Here is a 20266-nt window from a genome sequence, read left to right on the forward strand (position 1 = left end):
CATGGAGGATAGATCTGAAGGACATTACATTAATTGAAATAGGTCAAGCATAGAAAGACAAACAGCATGAACTCATTCAAAAAATGGAATCTAGGATAATGTCATGGAATTAGAGAGTGGAATAGTGGTTACTGGAGACTGAGGAGAACAGGAAAGGGGAGACGATGATGCTGTCAATTAACAGGAGCAGTGTTACAGTTTGAGAGGAGTAATAAAGTTCAAGGTGACTATAAATAATAGAAATACATTGTTTATATGAAACAATATTATATTATATATATATATATATATAATATATAATATATATTAGCAGAAGGAAGTGTAAATGCACTTCCCACTAAGGGAAAAATAGAAGTTTAATATAATGTGTTAGAAGGTGTGTACACAGCTCAGATACCTTTCATGACAAATGAATCAATAAACAAAATGTGGTATATATACACAATGGAGCATTAATCAGCCATAAAAGTGTCAATAAATAGTTGGAACTGGAGATCATCATGCTAAGCAAAGTAAGCCAGATTCAAAAAGACAAAGATCACATGTTTTCTTTCCTATATGGAAACTAGACCTAAAAGATAAACATACACTTAAATGATGGTATACATAGATGTGTATACAGAGGACATGTTTATAATAGTAAAACTGTTTAAGAGGACTGGAGGAAGGTGGGAGAAATAAAGAGAATGACAGAGTGAGTAATATCTAATACATTGCACCTGTGTATGAAAGAGGGCATTAAAAAACACACTGAAAATTGTTAAAAATAGGTAAGGGGGGAAATGGAAAGAGAAAGTAACAGAGGGGTTTAATCTGATTAAAATAAAATATTTATGTGTGAAATACCATGGCAAAATTCCTTGAATAATTAATATATACTTTAGAAAATGAGGGATAGAGCCATGAACTGGTGTCTAACTCTTATAATCCTAGCTGCTTTGGAAGCTGAGATCTGGAGAATAGTGTTTTGAGGCTGGCCTGGGCAAATAGTTTGCAAGACCCCATCTGCAAAATAACCAAAACTTAAGTTCAAACCCCAGTCCCACAAAAAATGAAGGATAAGATGTAAAACAGGTTCTGTTATGGGGTTTGTACTAGTGAGAGTGGGCAGAGTGAATGGAGAAGGTGAAGGAAGGTAAATAAGGTCAATGTACTTTCCATACTTGTATGAAAACAGAACAGTGAAACCTGATGAAGTTGTTGTAACAAAGGGGGATGTGTGGGAGCATGATTGAGGTGGTAAATTATCAAGGTATATTGTAAGCACACATGGAATGAATCTTCACTGTACAACTAATATATACTAATAAAAATGTTTTAAAAATTTAGTAATTACTCTGAGTTGATAACTAATCAGTGTCTATAAGAAGGAAACCATCACATTGTACCTCATAAATATGTACAAAAATAAATCATTTAAAAATACTTTCTATAGCAGAAGTTTTATACCTGCCCTTTACAACTAATCTTCCAGGACACTACTTCCTCATGATCTGAGAAGAGAAAGTACTTTCTTGCTTATGGAGCCAAGTCCATAGAACCCCTTTTATTTAGCCTGATAACCATGTCTCTTTGCATTTATTTTGGTAAGTGTAATACTTTATTTTCTTATTTTATTTTACAGTTCTTTGCTTAAAGAAATTTGATTTTTGTCTTACAACTCCATTGGCAAATTTCTGTGTTACCTTTTATTTCACTTTTTTGGGCTGGTTCTGGGGTTTGAACTCAGGACTTTGAGCTTGCAAAGCAAGTGCTCTACTGCTTGAGTTGTATACTTTAGTGGTTATTATACTTTTTGAAAGTGACTGGGTTTGAATGACATAGAAAGAGCTAACAAGCTATGCCTTGAATTTTAAATAATTATTTTTAATGTTATAGTTTTATATAGAATAAATGAACATTATATAAAATTTTGATAAACACCTGAAAATATCGATGCTCTTAAATATAAAATATTTTAAAATGAGCATTAATCTTGGATATAATCTCCACCTATTAAGCATGATTGAAGTCTATCCCAATGTTCTGAGCATATGGACACATTTGTATACCAGTGCCTTTTGGAGATATTTTTTATAGTCATTTAACAGTATGATAATGTGGAATTATTTATTAATACACAAAGTTACTCATAATAGAATGATAAACTAAAAACTCTAGTTATAAAATAGTGGGAACAGTATGATCTAATTTTTATAAAAAGGATAGCATTATATACAGATATACATATCAAAATGTTAACAGTATGATTAAGTGCTATTTTATTTTGTTAGTAATTCTCCCTTTTTATTTTTTGGCAGTACTGGGGATTTGTACTCATGGTCTGCATGCTTGCTAGGCAGGCACTCTACCACTTGAGCCATTCCTCCAGCCTTGTAACTCTTTTATTATCTGATTCTCCTTTTTGTGTGTCACATGATCTCACTACTTATCAGACAGAGGCTTCAAACTTACTTACTATGTACCACATGGTGTCCACAAACTCATAAGTCTCCTTTCAGGGACAAATGCTGAGATTATAGGCATGTACTAAAATTCCTAGCTCTGAATTTTTAAAATAACAGGATTTATTTGATTATTATTTTAATTTAGAAATGATTCCCATTTTGGAAAAAATCATGTAGACATAAAGCTATCGTTTGTCTGTCCCAAAACAACCATTTTGGTATGTCATATTCAGCTGGAAAGTATTAGAAACAACGTTGATTTCTGAATTTTTAAGAAGATATTGGATTAGAATCATCTTTATGCTCTTTCTGAATTAAGTAGACTTTTAACAAAACGATCATTGTGAAGACTTCATTTCTTTAAAGTCTTGCTAGCATATACTAGCAAATATTTTAACATTTCTATATTTGCTAACAGTATACCTTGATTAGTACACCCCCCTTCCATCGTTTTCCCCCATTCTTCTCCCCACTTCTTAAAGCAATTTCAATAGGTTTCATTGTTCAGTTGTTTTTACAACTGTATTAAGTACATCAACCATATTCACCCTCCCCCAACTGGTCCCCATTCCCAATCAGAGTCCGTTTTACATTCCTGTCTGAAGCCTTTATTTCTGTGTAAAATGTACTGTTTTATTTTAATGCCCATGATTTCCCACCAAACTCTTCTCTTATTCATGTTCCTACTCAGGATCTGGGGAATGGGGTAGACCCAAATTCTTTTTCTGATCCCACTTTTAGCAGAAGATTGAGAAAATTAAAATGCAGTGAACTTTTGAATGTTAAAAATGTCAGTGGCTGTTACATTTAAAGTACCTTTCTCAAACGAAATGAATTTGCACAGGTCAAGATTTTCCCCAAATCAAAAGCATTATCAAAAATCTAAAGGCATATACATTTTGGACAAATATCTTTAATACCTTACTAATTATAAAACTATAATTAAGGCCAGGTAATAATTTTCTCTTTAACAAATATATTGATTTATAAAACAGGACATTTATTGATGATAACTTCTACAAAGCAAGAATAGATTCCTGGATATCTTAAAAGAGAAGGATAATTGCACATAATTTATATAACAATTAGCACAATGGAAAATATTTTTACACATAAATTTCTTTTTCAAATTTAAGTATAATTTAAAAGTTTAATTAAGGAGTAGATAAAAATAAAAAAAACAAGACAAATATTGTGTGTATATGGATACTTATTTTTTAGTAACATTAATTTTGTTTCCACACCACTTTCAGTATTTTGGGACACATATTTTAGTACCATAGTTAGAAGTCATACTCAAATGGCAGAGTGCCTGCTTAGCAAGTGTTAGGCCCTGAGTTCAATCACACACTACTGATCTGTTACCCCCAAAAAAGTCATGCTCTGACCTATAAAACATGAAAGCCCCAGGAGAATCATTACATCATTATTCATTTTCAATGAAAGTCTAATAGAATAGTGATAAATATTGCACCAGAGAACACAACACAAAACATTTCTAATGCAAATTGTAATGAATAATATATGTTAGCACAGGTAGGTTTTGTATATGCTTTGGCAATATCACTGGTTTGGCATAGGTACTACCAATTGATCCAGGATTGGAAAGAATAATGTTCCTTCAGTAAGTCCAGTGGTGCTGAGCTGTCCCAAAGAGCCCAGTTTCTGGAGGTTGTTCCATTCAGGGGTGATCTCAAATGCAAAGTATATCTGAATGTTTTTCACTTTAGGGACTATTAATCACTACTAAGTATCAATTGCCATCTCATGTTATGAGAGCCTTGTTTGTTATATTTTGGCAGTTTTCATCCCCAGAATCATGAAGCATATGAATCTGTAGCAATCTCAAAGAAGCAGGCTTTAAGGGGAAGGGCATAAAAGGGAATTTAATACCACCAGCCAAAGCAATGAATTTTAATTCTTCCTGTGACTTACCAGGTCAGTACGGGCAAACTCAGCACTATGAGCAAAATGATGCATCTTCAGGGCTGTAGTTATGGTCTTGACGACTTTTTGAAAGCTTGGCACAAGTTCTGTTTATCTTTGCCTGTGAATATTGGAAACTTTGCTATTTGTATGGAAACAATCCTCTCTTTTGGTTTTGGTGGAGAAGATGTAATTTCAGCTTTTAGTGGAGGAGGAAATATGGTTCCTGTCTAGTTTTCCAAAGAGTTGAGAATATCTTCTTTAAGTTTCCTGCCATCTTTTTCTGAGCCAACAACTTCATTTAACTTGATATTGTATTCCTTTGTCAGATGGTGACCTTCAGGAATTGTGATGTTTTTTGGCCCTTTATATTTTAGTGTGCGTGCTCATTGTGGTACATAGAAGGAACTTCAGCAAATCTACTGAATCATATTTTTGTGGCAGTGCTGGGGTTTGAAATCAGCATCTCACACTTGCTAAGCAGTCATTCTATTACTTGAACCACTTTGCCAGCCCTTTTTTATGTTGGGTATTTTTGAGATAGAGTTTGGAGAACTATTCCTAGGGCTGGCCTTGAACCACAATCCTCCTGATCTCTGTCTTCTCAATAGCTAGGATTGTAGGTGTGAGCTGCCAGCATTCAGTGATTCTGAATCTTTTATAGCGTCCATTTCTATGTCTACTAATGGCTTCCCCACATAGGCAATATTGTCTAAATTGAAAGGGTTTTTTAATAACTCAATTATAAAGACCAATGATGGTATCCGAATCTTTATCACTTTGAACTTCTTAGATTCTATCAAACCAAGACACTGTATCACCTTCTTTCTTTTTGTATTTTTGTTTTTTTGTGATACTAGGGTTTGAACTCAGGGATTTGTGCTTGCAAGACAGGAGCTCTACTGCTTGAGTCATGCTACAAGCTCTTTTTCTTTGGTTACTTTTGAAATAGGGTCTCATTTTTATTTTATTTTTTATTTGGCAAGGGTTGTCCTTGAATCATGATTCTACTGGTCTCAGCTTCCCAAGCATCTGGGATTACAGGCATGAGTGACCAGCACCTGGCCACATATACCATTGTTGAACAGTTATTTCTCTAATGCCTTCTCTGGGGTATGAAAGTTTGAACTGAAGTACCTGTCCCTAAAATAGAAAGCAGTCTTCCTGATATCACTAATAATATGGGGTATTCTTTTGTAGTTTTAATCAAATGATAGAAAATAGTATAGAAGTGTTGTGTATTTGTATGTAAAGTCTATGAAATGAGCAGGAATAATATGGAGAACTGAATGGTGTACAGCTGGCCTCGGTGGTCAAGAAACCACCTACCCTGAACTCAATCTTACATTCTTTTGTTGTTGTTGTACTGGGGTTTCAACTCATGGCCTACACCTTAAGCCACTCCACCAGCCCTTTTTCACGAAAGGTTATTTCGAGATAGAGTCTCACAAACTGTTTCCCCAAGCTGACTTTGAACTGTGAGCCTGTTGATCTCTGCTTCCTGAGTAGCTAGGATCATAAGTGTGAGCCACCACTGTGCAGCTCACTTTTATATTCTTCATCTTTAAGGACATGCACTCCTGGTATACTAAAACTAGTAAAATATCTGATCTAGTGAGGACCTTTGGATGTGGATCACTGGAAATATAGAGATGATAGGAGTCAGCAAGTGACACCTCACCTGCCTACCAGCCCTGACCTAGTTATAAAGGAACTCTGAGCCTCTTCTTAGATAAATGATATATATTGACCAGAAACTTATTGACTCATTTGGTGGGGCTGTACTTTTGAAGGATATATCTTCTGTCATCTATATCCATGTGAGATGATGAACATCATTTCTCTAAGAGGCAACCACCTAACCTAAGTCCCTTAGTTTAGTCTTTGGTAATGAGGGCAACTGAATTTACCAGAATTTTATCCTGACAAGTAGTGAGGAGAATAAGAAACAAAGGAGAGGAAAAGATAAGAAAAACAACTCCCAAGACTTTCCTCTCAACTGTCTGCCTTCTCTTCCTCCACCTCCTTTACCCTTTTATTCTTCATCTTCTTTTCTTTTCTTCTTCTTCAGCATATAATAGTTGTACATGGAGATACATGGTAATATTTACATATAAGTTTATAATATATCTTAGATAGATTCACTTCCACCATGATTCTTTCGTCTTTCCCTTCCCACATCTTAGAACAATTTCAACAGGTTTCCTTTCTCTATGTCATATATGAATACAAAATACATCTATCATATTTCCCTAATTTACCCCTTTCTTACGTGTTCTCCCTTCCAGTGATATCCATCCCCTGAAAAGATCTGTTTTTCCTTCTTGTCCTTCAATTTGCTAACAGTGTATATTAATAGTCTGAGGGAGTTTTGCCTTGGCATTTTGGGAATGCACATATTATACTTTAATAAGATTAACCCCCAATTATTTACTCTTTCACTATCACCATGCTCCCTTACTCTTCAATAGCATTCAGTGCATTATGTCATGTTTTATTCATATATATATATATATATATTCCATATATAAATGGGATGTTTCAATATTTTTCATTCTTTAACATTTTCTTTCCCTCTCCTGTTTCCTGTATTGCCCTCAGATGCTTGCTGTTTTCTCAAACCATTCTTTTTTTAAAATTTTTATTCTTTTTATTTATTTATTTTTTGGCAGCATGGGGATTGGAACTCACACTTGCTAGGCAGGTGCTCTTACTGCTTGAGTCACTCCACTAGCCCGTTCACCAATTCTTAAATACATTTGCACTGACACACACCTCTCTCTCATTTTTCTAGTCTCATACTGTGTACATGGATAAGGCCATATCCTTCAAATCATTCATCTGCCACTTCTTAAACATTGTGAGTGTTATAATGTATTCTAAAATTTACTCAAATTCTCACAGAGACATTGGAGAGGTATATGGTGTGTGTATTAATCACTAGTGGTGCTATAACTAAGAACCAAGGACTCAGTGACTCAACAGAAATTTATTTTCTCAAAGTTCTAAAGTCTAGAAGTCCAAAGACCAAGGTGTCTGCAGGAGTGTTTTCCTAACACATTTCTAAGTGATGCTGTTTCTGAGAATGTATTTTGTTATTTTTTCACTGCCTCATCCCTTCAGATTTAACAGCAGGGAAACTAGAAACCAAATAAATGTTTCAGAATTCCTTCTTACAGGACTGAGTTGTGATCCAGAACTGCAGTCCTTCCTCTTTAGCGTTTTTCTGTCCACTTACCTTTGGTGGTTAATCTTCATTGTCAACTTGATTAATGGATGCCTGGGTGGTTATTAATCACACTTTTTGGTTTGTTTGAGATGGCATTTCCAGAAATGATTAACTAATAGTGTAAGTCCTTTCCTGTGGACAGTACCATCCAATAGGCTTAGGGCATAGATGGGATAAAAGGGGAAAATGAACAAAAGCTATTAGCACAGGCATTCTTTCTCAGTTCCAATGCTGCCATGATGTTTTATTTCATCTCAAGTCCACAGTAATAGAGCAAGTTGACCATGGACTCAAACGTCTTAACCCATGAGTCAAAGTAAATCATTTCTTATTTTATGTTGTTTTGTGAGGTATATGCAACAGTGACAAAAGTCAGGCTATCATGTACCTTTCACAATACTGGGAAACCTCATCATCAATACAGTGTCAAACAAATAATACATTTATTGAATTAAATATGTAGCATAATATCATGCATAACACTATGAACATGTAATATGGAAAGTTCCATAAGCATAGAATGTATCATAGTTCATATAAAGCACTCATGGTGAATGGTAAATGTGAAGTTCATTACCATACTTTGTCCCTAGGCAGATAAGGTCACTGAGACTGCAAAGGTGATCTAGACCATTTTATATACTTATTTCTAAAAAGTGAAGCAAGTGCATCACAACATTTGCTTTTGAATTTGATCATGCTGGCCTATGGGTTTAAGCCTTTCATTGCCACTTTTGTACTTTTCAGTATTTTTCAACTAGTGCATTGTAACTAGAACAACATTTAATTATTTTGAAGGGAATTTATGTTTATGTATAAACATAACTTATCTTTATGTGTAACATGACAACCTTTATGTGTAAAGGTTTCACATGGTTCTAGCTATTATTGTGTAAATGCGTTTTATATTTTTCAGTTTAATTTTATACATACAGAAGTAATATATAGGTATATATTCATTTGGAGCATTTAAAACATAATGATAATTTTGAATATTATGTATGATTAAATTATATAAAGTAGTATAAATAGCATTAATATGGCTGACCGTGACATAGTTTGAATAGTTACTGCCATATTGATGTTTGTTTATACTCTGTTCCTTCTACATCATTACACATGGATGATTTCCCAGGGAAGAATTTGAGCATAGTTCTGCCTTTTTCAGTATTTAGCTATTAATTATGGGGTATCCTTTCCCTTTCTTTTCTCCTTTTCATTCATCCTGTCACCCTCAACTTTTAAGCTTCTATGCTTCTAACATGTTCACAGCTGAAGAAAAACTGAAAGGAAGTCATCATAAATCTCCATATACTTTCCCCTATGCTTAACCTATTTATGCCTCCTACAATAATCCTGCACATTTTCACAGCAGCTCATCTTGTATAAATGAGAGAAATGAGTCTGCTAAAAGAATCTCTTGAAATTTCTTATGTCACAATGAGGAAATTCCTGATTGCATCAATAACTGTCTGAATTCAAGTTTTATGCTCAAGTGCTCAATGCTTTCATTATCATTCCTTGCTCCAAGCAAGTCATCTGTTGCTCAAGCCTTCAAATTGTGAAGAAAGAGGAATGCTTGAGTTGGGCTTACTGCACTATTCAAAGATGCACATACCATCTCTCTTGTGGTGCCTTGCTTATTTTGGAGGGAAAGTCTCACTTTTTATGGCCAGAACTGCAATCCCCCTACTTATGATTACTACCATAGCCTGATGACAGGTGCACCCACGTGTGCAGTTTTTTTTTCTATTGATATGAGGCCTCATGGACATTTTTGCCTGGACTGGCCTGCAATGGTGATTTTTCCCATCTGAGCATCCTGGATAGCTTGGGATGACAGTCACATGACACTTTGCCAAGTTATTGAGTTATTGGATGAGATTGGGTCTTGAAACTTTTTGTCTGGAATGTCTTTGAATCATGATCCTTCCTATTTATCCTCCCAAGTAACTAGGAGTTCAGGCATGAACCTCCAGTGCTTTGTCATGGTTCTCTTTTCTAACCAACTGCAGAGGCACCATTATGGAAATTCCTTATGTCATTTGTTCTCAGAATAGCAGGCAGATCCTTTGTCATCACCAGCATACACCAATTCTTCCTAGACCAGCACTTTACCACTTGAGCCACAAACTCAGTCTTACATCAATTTTTTTAAAAATCTTTTTTAAGATTTTTATTGTACTGGGTGTACATTATGACGTTTCCCAAAGTTCTTACAAAATATCACAGTTGAATCCCCCCTTCACAATTATTCTTTATTGCTCCCACCCACATTCCTGGAACAGTTTTGACAGGTCTCATTTTTCCATTTTCATACATGAGCACATAATATTTCCTCTATATTCACCCTCTTACACCTTTTGCCTACAACCTCCTCCCACCCCCTGCACTCGTGCCTACCCCCATGCAGGTACTGTTTTACATTCCTATTCTCTGTTTTTGAAAAAAAGATATCTTTGTTTGTATAAGATAGCTATACAGAGAGTTTTGTTGTGGAATTTCCACGTATGTATGTATTATAACTCACCAATTTTATTATTGAACCTCAAACACCACCTTTATTTTTAGTCTTCTATCTTCAAAGAAGAAGCTATTTTCTTTTTTTTATCTTTTTTATTGTTTTATTATTCATATGTGCATACAAGGCTTGGGTCATTTCTCCCCCATGCCCCCACCCCCTCCCTTACCACCCACTCTGCCCCCTCCATCTCCCCCCACCCCCTCAATACCCAGCATAAACTATTTTGCCCTTATTTCTAATTTTGTTGGAGAGAGAGTATAAGCAATAATAGGAAGGAACAAGGGGTTTTGCTGGTTGAGATAAGGATAGCTATACAGGGCATTGACTCACATTGATTTCCTGTGCGTGTGTGTTGCCTTCTAGGTTAATTCTTTTTGATCTAAACTTTTCTCTAGTTCCTGGTCCTCTTTTCCTATAAGAAGCTATTTTTAATTTTCTCAAGTTAACCATTATTTACATACAAAAATGGGCATAAAATACATCTTCAAAGAATTTCCATTTAATGGGAATCCTAAGGAATCTTAATACTAAAATGTAAATTTAAAAATTCTATTCTGCTGCCATTTTAACATAAAATGAAATGTAGCATTTGTCAAGAAAATCCATTCAGATTTTGGTCCTTCTTCCACAGGGACAAGCAGGTTGTATTTTACTTTGGTTTACTAAATGTTACCTAATTTAGCAATCCTTCATTCATATAAGATTTCAAAATCAGTTACATCTTCCAGGGCCATATTGATAAAATTATAAAATTCAGAAAATATACCAACCATTTAAGTATCATTTTTCATAGTGAAATCTTTTTTTCTTGTCCTTTTATATTATGGTATTTTTATTATCATATTATTCTTTACACAGGGTACATTGTGACATTTACAAATTTTTTTGCAGTTATCATAGTCGAATTCACTCTCTCCCTCATTCTCCTTTATCTCCTCTCCCATTCCTGGAATAGTTTCAACATGTATCATTTTTCCATTTTCATACATGAGTACATAATATTTCCACTAAATTTACCCTACTATACCCTTTTTTTTATCCTTCCCTCTCCCACTGCTACCAATTCCCAGACAGACATTGCTTTATCTTCCTGTCTTCCATTTTTGAAAACAATGCATTTTTGTTCAAGATAGCTATACAGGGAATTTCACTGTGACATTCCCATATGTGTATACATAATATGTACATATGTATTATAAGCCAAATTGGTTCATCCCCTCTATTTTTCTCCTTTTTACCTTAGCCAACTTCTTGTGATGATTTCAACATGTTTAAAAATTCTATACTGATGCTTGTACAGAAACTACATCAGCCATATTCACCTTCTAAACTTCTTTTTACCCTTTCCCATTAGTGACCTTCCCCTAGTGCAATCTGTTTTTCATAATATTACTTACATTTGTATTGTGTCTATCTTCCACATATGTGAGAAAACATGCAGCCTTTGTCTTTCTGAACTTAGCTCTGTAGTGAAATATTGATTTTATATATTCATCTATATCCTCACGCAGAAGGAACTGTGATGAGTAGGTGGTCATGTAGCCAAAATGGCTACAGTAGAAGTGGGTGGCAAAATGTCAGTTTTATTAATTGCCCATTTAAGGGGCTCTAGGATTTATTTCTTAGAAATTTTAGTAATAGAGAGAGGCTTCGAATTGGTCCTGAGCTTCTATAAGAATTTGCCTAGGTCTTATGTTCCTTTGAACCAAGAGCTGAAGTGTGAACAAGGAATGATAGAAATGAGAGTCTAATCAAGGGCTCACCTTCAATACATTTTTTGTAACATATATTTCACACAAATAAAAGACATGTGCTATGGGAAATAAAAATAGGAGGAGAGACTTATGCTATTGCATAAAAGGGTTAATTTTTATTTTCACTAATTGAAATAATTGAAAGTGGTTTGTGAGGGAGACTCCTATGAATATGTATGAAGAGTAAAACAAAAGTGGATCTATTTCAGTCATCAGTCTATCCATGAGGATTTCATTTTAAAGACTCTCATTAGCATTTGAATAACTTTTGCAATTAATTATTCAACTCTCTACCTTTGCAAGCTCTAGTCATGGGACCAAATTTTTGTATTTGCAACTTTCAGTAAATTAATAGATTCAAGCAATAATTACAACAAGATGCAAGACAAGCAGCCAACATACATTTCCTCTTGTTATTACTTAACGATACCTCTCAACAAATATTTAATTTAAATTTAATCAAATTTCTTTTATGTAGGTGGGCAAATTTTAAACAAAGGGCTAGATAGTAAATATTTTAAGTTTTGTGGACCACACTGCCTCTGTTACAAGTGCTAAATTCCATATCTCTTGCATAAAAACAGCTATAGGATATATTTAAGAATGGTTGTGCTCCTTTAAATACTTATGAAACAAGAAGCAGGCAGTATTTTTCCCAAAGACTATGTTTTCCCAAAATATACTCTTGAGCATAGCTTTAAAAATATCATTCTATAATTATTTGCCCGAAGCCATGCTAAGCCATCCTTATTCTTATAAGTACCTATTCCTAGAATAATGGGAAAATAAGATCTTGGTGTTTATAGTTAACAAGAGGACTGTGTATTTTAAATAACTAGAAGAGAGGATTTTGAAAGCTCGCACTAAAAAGTGAGGTGAAGATTATGCCAGGTTCCTCATTAGCTGATTTAATCAATACAAATAATTTGAGTACTGCACAATGTATACATGCATCAAAACATCACATTTTACCACATAAATATGTGAAACTATCATATGTTAACAAAATTTTTTAAAAAGGATATGTAAATACATTTGGATAGGGGAAGAGTTGTTGAGAAAAATGTAAAGCAAGAAAAGGACAAAGAAGAAATAGAAATATAAGAAAAAAATGATGTAACTGATTTGGTCTCACATAACAAAAAAGATTAAAGAAGTTCTCTTTTCTCACCCCCATCTTTTCTTACTTTCTTTTCACTATTTTGGAAGTGATTGGAATAGAACCCAAGGTCTCACACATGCTAGGCAAGTTCTCTATTGTTGACCCATTCCCCCAGACCTACTCTTATCCTTCCTATCACACACATCAGCTACATGAAACTAGGATCATTCTAGGTTCTGCAGAATTTCTCTTTCCAGGTTTTGCAGAAGACACAAAATTGCAACCCATCCATTTATTTTGTTTGTCCATATACCTGGTCATAGTGGTTGGAAATCTGTTCATCATCCTGGCCATCTCCTATGACACCAACTAAAATATCCACATGTAATTTTCCATTTCCAACTGTTCCTTTGTTGACATTTGCTTCAACACTTCCATGACCATAAAGTTGCTGGTGAATATCCAAGCACAGAATAAATTCATCAGTTATGCAGGCTTCCACAAATCTACTTTGTTCTGCTTTTTTGCTGAGTTGAAAATGGAATTCTAGTAATGGTGACTTACGATCAACTTGTGAACATCTGTCGCCCATGCAAGTAAAATGGCATCACAATGCCTAGACTATGGGCTTTTGAGTCCACTGTGCTTCCTCATTATTATCTTAGACACTTGCTTCACACTGTGAAGACACTGAGACTGCTCTTCTGCTCAAATCTGAAAATCACTCGCATTTTCTGTGAACTGGCTCATATTATCAGACTTGTTTGTTCTAATACCAGTAGCAATAACATTTTGGTGTATTTGATGACCAGTCAACACCAGGGTGTTGTTCCCCTCTTTGAAATAATATTCAAAATTGTCTCATCTGTACTAAAAATTCCACCATCTGGTGGAAAGTATAAAGGTTCTGTAATAGTAACACTACTTATTTTATTGCTCTGTGGGACAGCTTGGGGTGTACCTCAGTTCTTTAGGTACTTACTCTTCAGGAAATATACGTGATGCCCAAGGTCAAATTGTTAAGGGTAGAATTTTAGAATTAGTGAATCTGAGTTAAACTCCTGCCTGGGATGATATAATGGTGGAGTAGACACATCCAGAACTGTCTTCAACCTTTTTGAGTTTGAAACAAAACATTAGCTGCGGGCTGGACTAGGGTCCTCAAGTGGTACAGTGATTGCTTTGCCAGCACAAAGACCTGAGTTCAAACTCTAGGACCACTGAAAACAAAACAAAAAATTAACACACAACCAGGCGCATAGATGCAGGGAGAGGTGGATGGCAATGATGACAATGAGCGGTCCAGGAGTTCAATGGTAAACAGCAGACAGACCAGGTAAAATACAGAAATAATGATCTTTAGATTCGGAAAAAGAATGAGCCCCAATGGGTGCTAGGCAAATTGTAGCTAAAGGGCAGAATCACCCCAAGCAGTGCTTTAAATGAGAGAGAGAAAAAAAGGCTAGGTGAGTCCCAGAGGCTAGAGTCTGGCACTCTACAAAAGTAAAGTTTAAGACAGGACATCTGTAATTCATGCAGGAAGCAGATGCTGGAGTAGGGGTTCACTTCTAGTGGAAATTTCTACCTTGCTCACTGAAGCCATGGGTAGGGAATCAACTTGCATTTCTTACAGTCAAACCTCTCAGGCAGGAATAGCAGAAGTTTCTCCAGCTTTTATTTACTTAGTTCCTGAGTCTCCCCTTAGCAGACTCAGTTGTAAACTGAACAACCATCTTGTGATTTAATGTGGCCCAGGAAACTGGTTGTGACTTGAACACAGACACAGGGACACAAGTTTATGTAGTAGGAAGTACAGGCCACTGTGCAGAGAAAAGTAAAAGGTGCTTATAGGTGTGAACTGAGGTCTAATTTCTGGGATGAAGAGTGAGACCAGCTATGTGTGAATACAATGCAGGTGCTGGGATTGTGACCAGAGTGGCAGGGCAGGCATGATCACTTAGTGCCCATTCTTCACCATTCCAGATTACATGCTCTGATTGCTTTCTCCACTCTCAGAGCCCAGAAGTTTGTTGCAGAAATGTAGCTGCTTATTGAGTTTTACCCAAGCCCACACATACACTGGAAGAGACCTTCTGAGAAAGAAGGTATTCAACTGGACAGTGTAAGGCTCAGCTGAGGGGAGCAGATTGAGTGACTTCTACAGTTACCATATTTCTGAAGCTGCATATGAAGAACACCGGTACAAATTCAGCCCAGCAGTGGTCCTCAAAGTATATGCAACACAATGGGAAAGGCAAGGTGTGGTTCCATCTGCAAAGGTCCTTTCTGGTCCAACTTCTTTGAATTTCAGTGAGAAGATGACTCAGTTCTTCCCCCCCACTTTGTAAACTTCTTCTTACTATGTAAACTGAAAAATAAGAAGCCTGTGGACCCAAGTAAAACATCCATATCCATCCTCCATCTTCTCAGCAAAAAAGAAATGCTGACTGACATTTTTGTTTTATCATTATGTATATTTGTTTTATCGTGTTTGCCCCAAATATTTCCTCTACCTTCATCCTGTAAACTTTTCTTATATCACTACTTAGATCCCTCTCTTTTCTTTCCTCCCTCACTCTCTATTTTTATTAATTATTAATAATACTAATTTTCTAATTTTTAAATGCCTAGTTTATCTCCCAAAATTCCTAGCTTTTTTTCTTTTTTTGTCTCCCATAAGAACCCTATATAAAAACTGAAGAGGTATCTATTCCAACACATGTGCAAATTACAATCAAGAACATATGTAAATAAAAAAGTAAATAAAAGTAGATGCAAACATGGATATCAGAAATTGTTATATAAAAACGTATATATCAGTGAAATCCATAGTATTATTAGGGAAATCTTGAAAACATAGTTCAATAAATTGGAAAATCTAGAAAGTCATGGATAAATTTTGAGATACATGTGACCTGCCAAAATTGAACAAAGAGGATGAAAACTTCTAAACAGATTTATCAGGACCAATGACACTGAAGTGCTTGTAGAGTCTACCACATGAAAACACCAAGTCAGATGTATTCACTGGTGAATTCCACAAGAGCATTAAAGAAAAACAAACAGCAAAGGGTCCATAAACTGTGCCACAAAATAGACAGGTAAGGACACTTACAAACTAATTCTGTGAAGCCTCTATTATTCTGACACCCAAACCAGGTAAGAACACACCAACAAATGACATGGTAGGACAATTTCTTTCATAAATATACATACAAAAATCCACAATAAAATCCTTGAAAACCAAACTCAATGGCACATTAAAAAGAACATAAACCATAGTGAAATCGGTTTCTCATCAGGAATGTTAGGATATGCCAACATAGGTAGAACAACAAATATTCTACAGTACATAAAGAGGTCAAGGACAAAATGTGAAATTTTCAGTAGTATGTTCTTTTGACCAGTCAACATCCCTTCAGGACCAAAACCCAGGAAAAAGTATGACTAGAAGGATCATACTTCATCATAATAAAGAATATATATGTCAAATCCATACCCAACATTATATTGAATGTGGAAAAACTGAAATCATTTTTACTAAAATCAGGAATGAAACAAGTGTGCCAGCAACCACTACCCTATCACCTCTCTTATTGGATATAATGCTTGAAATCTTATGTAGAGCTATAAGGCAAAAGAAAACAGGACTTCACATAAGAAAGGAAGCAGTAAAATTATCCCTGCTTGCACATATGATCCTATACTCAAAGGATCCTAATGACTCCACCAGAAGACTTTTAGATTTAAAAAATACTTTCAGGATGTGGCAGGATATAAAATAAATATTGAAAAACAGTAGAGCCTTGCTGTATATCCATAAAGAAATCATTGAAAAAGAAGTCAGGAAAACAATCCCATGCATAATAACCTCAAAAAGTACCTAAGAAGTCCTAATCAAAAGAGCATAAGACCTGAAAAATTAAAACTAAAAACACTGAGACTACTGCAAGATGGTAAGACTTCCGATGTTCATTGATTGGGAGAATTAATGTTGTGAAAATAAATGGCTTTGCTACTGAATGCAATCTACAGATTTAATGCAACCCTAACCAAAATCTCAATGGCCTTTTTCATGGAAATAGAGAAAACAATCCTAAAATTTAAATGGTAAAGCAAGAGACTCCAACTATCCAAAGCAATCTAGATTGGTAAAGAGCAATGGTGATGGGGTGCCAGTGGCTCACACCTGTAATCTTATCTACTTGGGAGGATGAGAAGAGGAGGATCATGTTTTGATGTCAGCCCATGAACATATTCTGTGAGACCCCATCTCCAAAATAGCCAGAACAAAAAGGAAGGGCTGAAGGCCTGGTGCAAGTAGTATAGCACCTGCTTTGCAAACACAAAGCTGTGAGTTTAAAACTAATCCCAGAAAAAAAATGCGGGAGGTGTCATCAGAATGCCACTCTACAAACTATACTACAGAGTCATACTTTATCAAAAACTACATTGTACAGCCACAAAAACAGAAATATAGACCAATGGAATAGAATGGAAGTCCTAAAATAAGCTCATGTAATTATAGCCATATGATTCTTGATAAGGGTGCCAAAAATACTTTGGAAAAGAGACAGCTTCTTCACCAAATGGGGCATCAGAAACTGGATACCCAAATGGAGATAAATGAAATTCTATCCTTATCACTAACCCTGTATGAAAACCAACTCAAAAGTCACCACAGACCATAATATAAGACCTAAAACTTTGAGAATAGTAGAGGAAGATGCAGGGAATCTTTCAAGACATAGGCAGTGACTTCCTGAATAGGACCCCAATTGCTCAGGAAATAATAGCAAGTATTAACCAGTGGAATTGTATCTAATTAAAAAGTTTCTTCATATTGAAGGAAACAATTCACAGAGTAAAGAAATGGTGAACAGAGTGGAGGACAATCTTGCCATCTATATTCTGATTGAGGATTAATATCCAGAATATCAAAAAACCTGGGCTAACACAGAGGCTCAAGAGGCAGGAGAACCTGCCTAACAAGTGTGAGGCTCTAAGTTCAAACACATTGTTGCAAAGAAATAAAAACAACCCAAAACACAGCAAAAAAGACAGAATATCTAAAAACTCAAAAAATTAAATACCAAAAGAGCAAATAATTCCATCAAAATGTGGGCAAATTTCTGAGGCAACACTCCTCAAATCAAGAAATACAAAATGAATAATAAATAAATGAAAATGTTCTAAATAATTAGCTATGATTCCAAACTACATTGAGATGTATCTCACCCCAGTCAGAATGGTTATTCTCAAGAAAAAAATAAAAAGAACATATAAATTTGGTGAAGATGTTAAGAAATGAACCTTTATACTCCATTGGCAGGAATGTAAATTATTTGGGATGCTATGGAATGTGGACTTCATCAGTATGGAGGCTGCTCAAAAATTAGAATTTGGAATATCATATAGACCAGCAGTAGCAGTCCTAGCTACATACCCAAAGAATCAAATTCAGCTTATGGTAGAGGTACCCTACTCACATACCCATGTTTATTACAACTCTATTTACATTAACCAAGTAAGAGAATTAGCCTAGGTACTCATCAAATGATGATTAGAAAAAGAAAATATGGTATATATGTATAATGGAACTTTATTCAGCCATAAAAAGAAAGGAACCATTCCATTTGAAGGAAAACAGATGGAGCTGTTTAAATAGATGGTTTATGTTAAGCACAATAAGCCAGAGTCACAACAACAAATGTCCTAAGTGTTCTTTAATGTGAGGAATTGTAGGTGAAAAAAAGAACATGAAAGTAAAATGAATACTGTTATGGATGTGGAATGAGAAGGGGAGAGAGAATGGTTGATACGAAAAGGAAAAGAAGAGATGAATATGATCAAAATACATAGTATGCAGAGCTGGAAATGCCAAAATGAAATATATTAATTTGTATAATTACTGTACTCTAACAAAACTATTGCCTCAGAGGTCAGGATGTGAGCTGTCTTAAGATTCTTCACTTTTACTTAGTAGGTCTTTATGGACATGCCCCCCTGGGATCAGAATGATTGTGAAACAGCAAATATAATGAAGACCTTTGAATAAACCCTTAGGGTTGCAGAGATTATAGAAGTTAGCTTGTGACTACTTCAAAAAACACATAATGCAGCAATGATCCTTCTTCACCAGGAGCCCTTGCAGTCATTTCATCTGTATGGACTTCTTCAGGACAGATCTTCCACACCCAGGTGAGATAATGACAATTATTTGAAACCAACCAGATAACCTAAATTTCCTTAGTTAATACATTGTGAGGGAGGTCAGCTGTGATTAACATATCTATTTTCTTCTTTAATTACTTTTCTTTTGCTGTACTAACCTTTGAACTCAGGGCCTTGAGTTTGTTATGCAGGCACTCTACCACTTGAACCATGCACCCCTGCCCTTGGATTCATTTTAATTGCCACATATTTCATATATCCATGCTCAGTGAATGTTTGTCATTTTCTCACTGATACTTTGTCATTTTTCTATGTGACTAGCAATCCCAGAGGTGGTTTTTAAGAAGACGCTTTCCTGATATTTGCATTTATTATGCTGGGCAATTCTATTTCTTCTTTCCTCAACTTCTTCACACATCATTTCTTTCTGACAAATGAATATTGCATAAAACAATATTTAATTATAGTAATAAAACAAGGAAACAGCAGTGTAGATTTCTATATATAGAGTGTGTGCTGGGTGCTTTCGTTCTTTTCAGGCCTCATTTAAAAATAACCTTTGGATTTTTTTGGCTAGCTTCACTGAAATATAACTGAAAAATTTGTATTTGTTTAAGATGTACAATATGATGTTTGGCTATGCATATAGTACATAGTGGTTACCACATTTATGGTAATTAACACATTCATCATGTATTTCTGCTTGTGCAAATAGAAAATCCAGGCTTTCCATACAGTTGATGAGTTTTCCTCTTCTTGATGCCTGTGCTGGATTGTACATGACACTGAGTGGGTGAGTCCAATATTACATCAAATGGTAAATTTTATCCTAGCCATTTCTGTCTCTTTTTGATGACAGTCTATCCCTCTATACAGAGACTGTTATTAAGACCCGAGTTATCTTCTAACTATCTTATAAGTGTGTGTTATCTGTTAAGTTTCTATATTCTTAAGAGTCCTATATCTGTTATTTCCATCTGTTTTCTTACAAGTGTATGCATTTCATTCCTTCATTGATGTGGTTGCTTTCTTTAAACTGCATGCCATTTACTACCTTACAGGAAGAATTACTTATGATGAGACAGAGAATCTCATAGATAAGAGTTTCCC

General features: G+C 35.2%; 1 pseudogene; it reads right to left on the reverse strand.

Annotated features, from left to right (window-relative positions):
* Window positions 1-3945: 3945 nt before the first annotated feature.
* On the reverse strand, window positions 3946-13574 carry LOC109702484 (lipoamide acyltransferase component of branched-chain alpha-keto acid dehydrogenase complex, mitochondrial pseudogene; annotated as a pseudogene).
* Between the last annotated feature and the right edge of the window lie 6692 nt (window positions 13575-20266).

The sequence above is a fragment of the Castor canadensis genome, chromosome 14 (assembly GCF_047511655.1).
Source record: "Castor canadensis chromosome 14, mCasCan1.hap1v2, whole genome shotgun sequence".
Taxonomy (NCBI): Eukaryota; Metazoa; Chordata; class Mammalia; order Rodentia; family Castoridae; genus Castor; species Castor canadensis.